This window comes from Rhopalosiphum maidis, chromosome 3 (genome assembly GCF_003676215.2).
Source record: "Rhopalosiphum maidis isolate BTI-1 chromosome 3, ASM367621v3, whole genome shotgun sequence".
Lineage (NCBI taxonomy): Eukaryota > Metazoa > Arthropoda > Insecta > Hemiptera > Aphididae > Rhopalosiphum > Rhopalosiphum maidis.
The window spans coordinates 49,249,644-49,260,918 of record NC_040879.1 but is presented as its reverse complement, the minus strand read 5'-3'; the positions used below and the strand labels follow the sequence as shown (position 1 = coordinate 49,260,918).

Here is an 11,275-nt window from a genome sequence, read left to right as displayed (position 1 = left end):
TACACACACACATCATTGTAAAATCAATAAATTTATCACTCCGTTCAGAATCTAAAATAAATACTTACACACATATAAAAATATGTTACTGCGAATGTCCGCAATTGGTGAGTGCTGACAGTCACCAGTTAATGTCGTCATACACCAAAGTCATTGGTGAATGTTGGAATATTGATTAAATGTGTACTATTTGTAAATATTTACTAGCGAATGTCAACATTTATATAACGATATTGGTGAATGTTGGTTATGCCGATATTATTTAATCTGATCTTATCTAAAATTCTAGTACCTACCTGTACAAGATGTAATTGCAAAACAAAGTGCAAAACATAAAAGTGTGGTTGTAGAAATGTTGGCATTTTATGCAGTTCAAAATGTCATGACAGTTTGTCATGTTACAATAAGTAGAACAATTTTCACCAGTTTTAAAATAATAATTTTTGTATGGCAAAATAATCATAATTTAAATTAATAATACAGATATAATATTGTTCAAAAATAATAATCATAATTAATAAAAGTAATTGTTAATATTTATAACTAAACATATCATTTCTATTTTATATTATTGTCTATAGTTATATACTCCATAGTCTATAGTTCTATACTATAATATTATGTACGAATGCGTAACCTATGTCAACATTAACCAAAACCGTGTTGTGTATGTCAACATTGACCAAAATCCTAGTACAAACGTCAATATCCACTAGTATATGTCTATATTATTTTAATTTTTCAACATTCACCAATTTAGTAGGTGTATGTCGACATTCTCTAGGTGATTGTCAGCACTCACCTATTTCGGACATTCACAGTAACAAATATACTAGGTGCCTATATAAAGATGAAAAATGAAAGATTTATTTTTATATTTTATCACATAATTTTATGCAATAAGAAAACAACATTTTCAAAAGAAATGTATTTTTATATTTAAATATTTTTAAAAATTATATTAAATATTATACATTAAATACCAACCGTTTTTAAGGAGTTAAATATAGGCAATTGTGTGTGTACACGTATCATATAAATGTGTGTATAGTAAGTGATCATTTTTTAATTTTCATAATCAATTAATAATTATAATATTTAATATTTATAAAAATTGTTCTTTTTTTTCCACTGTTCTTTTTTACCTTAGCCTTTTTCCGGGATTCGTTATTAATTCTAAGTTTATTGAAATTCATTATTTCACTAACAATTTTAACAAGAACATTTATTTTTAACGAGTAAATCAGCAATTTAATATTTAATGACAATAATATAAATACATATTCAATGTTATCAGTTATCACTATTTCTATTATGTTAAGTTAAAATTGAATTATTTGTATTAATTTCTTAAAAATAATGATATAATACAATATAGTTTAAAAATTCCAATACAATAAAAAAATTATAAATTTATTTTTAGGTCTCATGTATTTTAAATAGTAAAAATATAGGTAATATCTTCATCTTTGTCATATTATATTATTTAAATCTTGTGAAACATTATTTTATTTTATTTTCCTTAAAACTAGTTATTTTGTACTTAGTTGTAATAATTTTTCCATTACACAAGCTTTTTTTAACTCATGATATTCCTAATTGCAATTTTTCTGATATAAAAATTGTTGTAAATTAATTAATTTTTATTTTTTTTTATATAATTAAACTTTACATATTTGTTCTTGGATGCTCAATATAACACATGCAAAATATTACTGTTTGTAGTAAATAGAAATAGTAAGAATAAAACATTTTATCAAATGGGTTAATTTTAATAACTTTTGATATATTATAATATAACCATGATGGTATACTCGTATACGGTGTGCCTATTTGAAAATCCCGAAGTTATTTAAAATGAATTAATACAAAATTTAAATTCAACTTAAATGTCTATCTGGTAATTTAGCTAGTACCTAACTACACGTCAAATCTTTATTACTTAGTTACCTGATACTTATATATTAGTTCATTTTTATGGGTATTTGTATTAGCGTAACTAAATTAGACATTAAATTACTCATCGAAAATAAATGTAGATATTAATTCTAAATGAAATAATGATATTGAATTAGCCATTTATTCGATTAATCCATTTTAAAATGATTCATATTTCATAATTAACTATGGTTTCATAACCTGTGTTAAATTTACGATAATTTAAGGTACTGCAAGGTTCTATACACTATGCGGAATAATACTAGAATTAATATAATACGGTATTATACAAAAAAAAAAATCAATAATAATAAATACTGTATTTTAACATCTCTAGTAATTGGTAAGAAAATCGACAGTTCAAATCAGATTCAGAGGAGTAGATGACAATAACTAAAGTGGTGAGATAAACAAAATATCATAAGATTTTACAATACCTACGTGAATATCAATATTGAATATACCATTCTCCCCGTCATATTTAACAAAAAAAACCCATGTTTAAAATGATTATTCTTAACAAGCATTTTTTAAATGAAATATTATTTATATATAATTTATTTAATTATTTCCAATAAAGGCGAGATATATTTTGTAGACAGCTTATAAATAAGGTACCTTAGATTATTTTATCATACTCATATTACACGATAGACAAATACCATGAACTACCAAAAAAAAACATTATAGGTAAGTTATAACTAGGAAAATAATGCACTAAAAACCTACAATAAAGGCATTAAAAAATTGCCGATAATGCTATAAAAAAATGCATTCTAACATTTTTAACCAGGAAAATGCAACCAACAAAGACTTGACAAAGTAAAAGTTTAATCGAAAAACATTTTTAATATCAAAAAATAATTTTTTGAACACATTTTTATATGTTCAAACAAATTAATTCTTAGAACAACTAAATACAATTTAATAAAAAATGAAAAAAGTAAATTAAAAACTGTTTTATTAATTTTAGGTACCTGTTTATTAAATAAATATTCAATTAGACAATAAGATAACAGGGTCGGACTAGGCCTCTGGCTAGTTTAGGCCCTCAGACTTCACGTTCATATTTTAAAATTAAATATATTAGGTAACATTGATTTAGTAATGTAGTAATATTCCAGCAAGAGCTAGCCTGCATTCCCCACTATTATTATTTTTAATATATAGTTAGTTCAGTTCAGTAGTGTGCGCGCGACCGATGTAAATGATCGGCGTCGTCGCAAATTGTTTTATTGTCTCTAATTGAAATTGTAAAAATCATATCAAATAATAAATTATATAATAATTAAATCATATCAAAAATAAACTGGGTATGGTATCACACCGATTGATGACTGATAGCTAGACATTCAATTACAATTTTCAAACTTTTACACCGAATGATAAATGATAACTGATAAGTTATAGAAAAACTGTAAGCTCGCAAATACGGTAATCGATTTTATTACATTTTTAGTAACCAATTTCTAAACACCCGATCACCATTCCCTACCGATTCACTCAACCACTTTGAAGGTGGTTTCTACACACCGGAATCGAGTTTCACTATCCCCTAGTAGATTAAAAAAAAAGATTTATAAGTAATCCAAAGTTAATTAGTGATTGCATTTGCTTGGATCCAAAAATTTTAGTTGTATAAAAAATGAAGTACCCGCAAAGTACAAATGCATTACTAGAACTTACACTAGTTACACTTTTAACAACTATTGATAGAAATACACTAGCATATGATATATGAATTAGGTACAACGATTCGCTTTACAGTTTTATTCTATTACTAAAACTTTAAAAGACACATTCATATTTTTAACTGAAGAGTCCCAACCTCCTATTTATGAAGATGAACTAGATTTAATCCAAGACCAAGCATCATTTGTTGATTCATCCAATAATTATTAATTGTAAAACATGTAATAACTACATGTTTACGGTGTGCCTTCAATGTATTATATAAAATAGTTCAACATTCGGGTTGTTTTAACAATATGTATTATGCATATAAATTTGTATTAACATTACCATGTACCCAAATTACTTGTGAAAGAATATTTTCGAAATTAAAAAATAATAAAACATAATTAAGATCAGCTATTTTCCAAGAAACAATAGAAACATTTTTATTGATGAATATTGAAAGAAATTTTAAAATTGATAAAGAAAATGTAATTGATACTGTGTTGGAAAGAATTCTAGTGAATTATCTTAATGCTAATTGTTTTAAATTTGAATAATGAAAAAAAAAATAATTTAAAATTGTAATTAGCTATTTATTTACGTCGTTTGTTTTAATTGTTTCATGTTTATTAAGGTCGAACAAATTTTTATAAATTGTTTTATTTATAAATAATAATTTTATTCAACCTATATGTATTATTTTAAGTGCACGGTGTACCTATGTAAAGTATTACATTTTTTTCATTACATTTAATTTTTATCTTAATTAAATACTAAAATTAACAAGTAAAGAGCGGAGCTAACAATTTTTAGTATAACCTAAGGGCCCCTTGATTAAATTGCAGACTGATCCTTTTGACGCCAGTCCGACCCTGTAAGATAATATAATTTTCTTTGATATTTTGTAATATTTTAAAAAAAAATCTGTACAAAATCACGAAATACACATAGCAATTAGATTAAAATAAATAAATAAATAATAATTTAGATAAATATGTACGTAAATGTTCTAAAAATGTCGAATATGCATATAATTAACAAAAACTAAATAAAAAGCTAATAAACTGACACGAAAGTACCAAAAAAGCATTTATTTACGAATATCATAAGAAAAAGCAAAAACAAAATTGTATATTTGAACTACTGGACTCTGTGATGTATGAATCGAATTTTGTTGTTTATTAGTTATGTCCTGAAGTACTATGAAAGAAAATACAAATACTACATAATCCTAGTTCTAGACCCTAGTTATAACCTATCACAGATGATCAATGTCTATTATATATTATATACACATAAATGCAAAATAAATAATAATATGTATTATTAGTCTACGGTGTGGCCAATGAAGAATCTAGGGGGAAAAAACAAATGGAAAAAAATACATATAGGTAGGTGTAGCAAAAATCAATATGTAATATAATTATTTTTTTTCGTAAAACTATAAACTTAAAATAATATAATTCAAAAATCAAATAATTTAGAATTATAATATTAAATGCATATTGCATATTGCTCAGCATCAATATTACGTCAATATAAAACATAAATTTATAATGTAAGCCTTATGGTATGAGATATATATAGCTAATAAAAAATTTGGTAGATCACGTTGCTTATCTTTAAACTTTTAAATTAAATTGCATTTTTTTGTACTTTTTAAGTTTTTTTTTTTTTTTGGTTGAACAGTGCCTAATAACCGCTGTTGAAGTTTCGTCTCATCAGCTGCAACTTATAGTGTCATTTTTTTAATGAGATTCCAAATAGAAGGGTGCTTATGGCTTACCATTTTCCAACTTTGGAAATCTATTATTGAAACCTTCAGTTTGATTATTTGTATTTTGTACGCTCGATGTTCAATAATGTACTTTCGTATACATTCCAAGTTTCAGGTGGAAAAAGATGTGGTACCTTTCGCCAATTTAATTTATTTCCTTGGCTTATACGTCTGTATGTTCCATTTACGTATGTCTGATCAAAATAGTCGACCAAGTCATGTGATCTTCAGGCATGATTTTACGTAAATAAGACATTCCTTCAAATACATCAGATATTAACAAAAAATTCAAACTATCGATTTTCCCACAAAATAACATGAACTCTTCATTTTTTCGGTAAAAACTTTCCTAACCAAGCTGCTGGATTTTCCTATGCGTGTTTTGAGTTAAATGGTATTAACAACCTTTAATTTTTGTTTGTTTCCTCAAAACATTACGAATAAAAAGTGATGTCCATTACAATTCAGCGTTCAGGTGGCTATCAAAACTATTTAAATCATTAAAAATTATCTAAACTACTTATAATGGACCAAAATAAATTGTACCCTTCCCTTTCCGGCCCAAACAACAATTTATATAATATACGTAAACAAATTGCATAAAATGTTTAAAATAAAATATTATTATATAAAAAAAAATATATAATAATATACAATTGTTATCAATAATTATTAAGTATAATAGTACCTAATAATGTAAATAGATAATAAATAAAAATGTATATAGGTTTTAATAATTTTCGATGTATATATAACATGAAATATAATATACAATATATTAAACTTTTTGTATTGTGTAATCAAATTAAAAAACATATCTAATTTTGATAAACCATCGACAATTATTTCAACAAGATTTGTAGTTGTTGTGGCTATATGTAATTATATAAAAATATTTTATTTTTTAATCTACATATTATTTAGAGCGTATGTGATTTGCGCCAAAAACAACCCAAATTAGGTATATATACGTAATTTGTAACATATCTAAAAATTAATTTAGGTAATTCATCTTTTACCTACAAAAACTGTAATTTACGCCACTTCAAAATAACTAAATAAATTTAACTGTTCGTAGTAGGTATATTTTAACAATTGAAATTGAAAATGTGGCGTAGATTACACACTCCTTTTTATTTTAAGTCGTGAGTTTGTGACGCAAATAACCAAAATTAATTTTTAGGTGTGGCGACAATGGTAATTAGTCAAAAAGTCCGTTTTAAAAAAAGTTGGACTAAAAATCCGGATTCAGTTTTTATATATTATACACATTACACGTTGTATTAATATATTATTATATTTTTTTTCTATTTTCTTATTTTCATTTATAATTAAATAATTTATTATTATTTTTAATTAATTTTAATATGTACGTAGATACATGTATTTAAAAATATTAACATACAATCACACGATATCTTAGGAACAACAATATCAAAATTTATTTGAAACTACATTTAAACAAGCAATGAATTTTATTTTATTTATAAGCACATCAACTTAACTAAAACAAAAAAAAATAGTATGTATAATAAAAATATATAATTTTATCATTACTATAGACACCTAACTATAATGTATTTAAAATAAATATTAATTATATAAAATATTTTGTATTTTCGGACTTTTTGATCAACTTTTTTTAAAAAGGACTTTTCGTTCGCGATTTGGCAATAATAATGAATAATAATACCTATACTTACATGATTTTTCTTTCATATTCATCAATGCTTTGGTTACCTCGATTTCCTTGTAATTCGATAAATGATTATGACCAAATTTCATACTCTGTAATTTGTTTATCTGTACTTAACACTGCTGGACAATTTAATGAAGACTTTTTGAACATCGACATTTGATTGATTCGCTAGTTTCGTAGTATAATGTGTACATATGACCGTTAAGACAAATTTTGTCATTTTTTTTGTTAGATTTAATTATTTCCATTGATGCAATGATGCTGGTAAAATTATAGAACAGTCGAGAACACAGCATAACAAGGTACTAACATTTTATAGCAAAAATACCAAGTACCTAAATATAATATAATATTTTGTCAATTACCTATCGAAAACTTGAAATCCCTAAATGATCTACCTATCTCATTATCTGTTCTTGACATTCTTATTATAGTCCCACACGACTCACATTTGTCAATTGTTGTTCTTTACAACTTTACGAATCATATATTGGTATTTAATCGTAAATAATCACTTGACTAGTGTCTTGTGGTTGCCAATCGGTTGTCGGTAAAAGCGGCACGAGTTTCAATGAACGTCCGCGGACCGTGGTACCTATAAGGCTATAAGTTTAGTGGGCCGAATTTAGTACAATAATAATAAATTACAATTATTACACATCCAATCTTTTAATTATACTGTAGGTACGTAAGTATAGGTAATTACTACCTATACCCAAAGGCGTAACTATAAACCCAACTATAGAGTAATAGTTTTTGCTTCTATCGCTAAAACAATTTAATATTATATTACCGTCTATGGAACATGTCGTCGTTTATTATCAATTTTATCATTGATTGTACCATATTATCACATAGTATTGTATTATTTGTGTTTACTGTCATACAAATTTAATGTTATTTTCAATTTTGAAGTAAATTAAAAATTGAATACTTATTTTTTAAATTTATTAAATTATTCATGTGAATTTGAACATCATAATAATTACGTAGGTACTAGAGAAATAAGTTTATTTACCATATACTAGTTAGCAAATCTAAACATATTTTGTAAATATACTTAATATTTATAGTGTTTATTGCAGTATTTTAAGCCATATTGTATTATAATATATTAAATTTATTGTATAAATCTTAATGTGCGATAATTTCTAGGTACATTTTTTACAATAATGTAACAAGAAGAATTAAAATCCATTGAAAAGAAAATCCAAACACATACTCTACAACTACTACTACGTGCACTGATGTTTCATACCAATAATATAACACATAATAAGAATGCTGTGACGTAGGCATAAGTAGGTATTAGGATATCGATCACTGATATATTATATTTAACATAACACACAATAAGGATACTACGACGTAGAAATAAACACTTACATGTAATGGGGAAGTATCTATATATCTGGGCGGTAACATATTAGGCCTAAACACTACAAACAATAATAATAGGAGAGTCAAAACTACCTATGACTTTAACCTTCGAAACTGGGAGATGAACGAACTCTGCAACACACTATAGGCATAGATATTATAAGATCTTATATTATCTATGACTATAGGCCTATAGTAATAATCGATAATCATAATCATACTTTGAATCCTGAAAATCTCGATCGCGGTTGACCACCCGTGCACGGGCAAGCCTCACCAGATGTCATATCTGGTGGTCATTATCATGTCAATTATCAAGATAATTGGGAAAACTTGATAATAAGGTATCTACTTATAATAAAATTAGGAATTTATTTATTTATTGTTTACGCTTGAATTTTTATTTTTATTATTTTAAATATAAGTAAAGTACATAGTATATAAATATAACATATAAGGTTAAAACATAATGTTGCATGTCACATTGAAACAAACTATATGTTAAGAACATGAATACTGTTGAGTGTTGATTAATTGCTATTTTATACTGATTTGCTTCTGTGTAAACTTTTACACTATTTAACACTGCTGTAATATTTATTTTTTAATCCACCCATAATAAAGATGATTATTGTACAAAAAAATATTTATGCACACAAAAATGTATTTACTGCATCTTAGTTAATAAAAGAATTTTTTTTTTAGGTATTGACACATAATATCAACTTAGATCGAATAAATAAGCTAGATAGTATCTAGTTATCGATACTTCAGATATTTTAGTTACAAAATTCATTCTTAAAGAACTTGGATCTAATCGACCTTCAATTGAAGTAAATATTTTTAAAATATATGTTATTTTGAATATGATTTTTTTTTTTCAGTTATCTACTAGCATAACTAACTTTTACGTTAACCAAACAGCAATAAAGATATTGATAGTTAATCAAGATTTTTATTTTAAAGTACTTAAAAATAATTTATTTTGGTTTATAAAAAATACAAAGAACATTGTTTGGCATACATTTTACACCAATTAACTATAATACACAAAATTACAATAACCCATAGAAGTATATAAATAAACATCAGTTGATGTCAAAAATAATTAAAAATAAAAATAAAATATCTCTTAACTTAAGATTAGAGAACAGGAAAAAATAGTTTCTATGTCAGCTATTATTACAAAACCAACATTGTAGTACTGATTTTTCTGCAAAAATAATGAAACAAATTTCTTATCAAGATTGCTTTAATATAATTTTTCTTTTACATTATTTTGTTGGTATGACATTAAGCACATGAAATGACAATAAAATCAATAAATGTAAAAAATGTTTTAATTATAATAACTAATAATTAGTATTATAAGTAATTCTATAGTATACTATAAAATTTATCATTCTAAAGTAGTTAATCGTTAATTCTTCAAATGTGCAAACTTATATATATAATTTCATGATTAACTTAATTCTTAACAATAATAACATTATAAGCATGTCCACAGGAGATGCACCTAACCTTACTTGAACCCCCTGAAATTTCAGGTGGCATTATGAACTAAGGAAAGTTGTTTAAAAAGGGGGTCAAAGCCATTTAGCTCCCTAGATACGCACCAGGTTGCACCCTCTATGTCAAAGGTCTGGACACACCTATGAATTATATACTTTATTATGATTTACTTAAAATAACATGAATATATTGAATTTTTTTTTAATTTATTAATCATGTACATAATATATATATAATTAATACATATTGTTCATATTGTTTTAAATCTATCTAAATGTTCATCTGATTATTGATTGTAATATAAAATATCTGATAGGCTTGGTATTATCTTGTAAGAATACATATCAACCTAAAAAATGTATATATTTCACACCACAGTGTTCAAATAAAAATGATATTATTATTTATTAAATTATCAAAGAATAAACATATATTATAAATATCTATCAATTAACAAGTGTAATATTAATTTATTTGAAATACAAAAATATTTACAATTAATTAAATAAAATTATTTATTTAGCAAATATGATTCTATATACTATTATATAGTATACATATACTTTATGGAACATACAATATGTTGACTTTTAGTACAAAAGCGAAGACCAAGATTTGAAACTGAAATACCCTATAAAACGCCCTTTTAAAATTAGGTTTTATTAGACCGTGCATATGTTATAATTTATGAGAAATATTTTTTGAGAATAAAAAAATATTTTAGTACTTTTTAAATACATTATTTAATATTTATAATTTATTAATCTTTTGCAGGAAATAGAAGATTCCACTTAAAAAATGAAGAAAGTTGAGAAGGCTACAGAACCCTCTTCATTGTGTTAAGAAAATAAAATGATTTTTTTTCTTTTGTTTAAATGTTTTTGTAAAAATAATTTGATCTAAAATATAAAAGATTTCTATAACATCAGATTCTTTTGAGCATCACTATTTATTTTAATAATTCTATTTTTCTGTTTTTGGGGATCCCACCTTCTAAAGCCACCTAGTTTTATTATATGCTACTGTGTATACTCATAAGAACAAATTGAATCAGGATACCATTATATTATTTCTTAGAAATGTTTTGGCTAAATATTATTCATCTTCAACTGAACTAATTTGAACAGCATATTATAAATTAGTAATAAGTACCAACAATATACACTGCCAATATAGGCAAGTGCATATCTCTAGATAATATTAATATTTTTCATTACAATAGTTATGTTTCTGTTAAAATAAATAATAACTCTAATGAATGAAAGGTAATTTAAATTATTAAGACAATTTAA

General features: G+C 24.7%; 1 long non-coding RNA gene and 1 pseudogene across 2 annotated transcripts; one reads left to right on the top strand and one right to left on the bottom strand.

Annotated features, from left to right (window-relative positions):
• Positions 1 to 5,166: 5,166 nt before the first annotated feature.
• LOC113558000 lies at positions 5,167 to 5,834 on the bottom strand (annotated as a pseudogene).
• A 2,180-nt stretch (positions 5,835 to 8,014) lies between these two features.
• On the top strand, positions 8,015 to 10,911 carry LOC113558488. Of its 2 annotated transcripts, none has more exons than XR_003405650.1 (4): positions 8,015 to 8,084; positions 8,247 to 8,815; positions 9,177 to 9,304; positions 10,758 to 10,911. It is a non-coding gene; the product is annotated as an uncharacterized LOC113558488 (long non-coding RNA). The 2 variants fall into 2 exon arrangements; XR_003405649.2 differs by having other exon boundaries at positions 8,028 to 8,080.
• Positions 10,912 to 11,275: the final 364 nt, after the last annotated feature.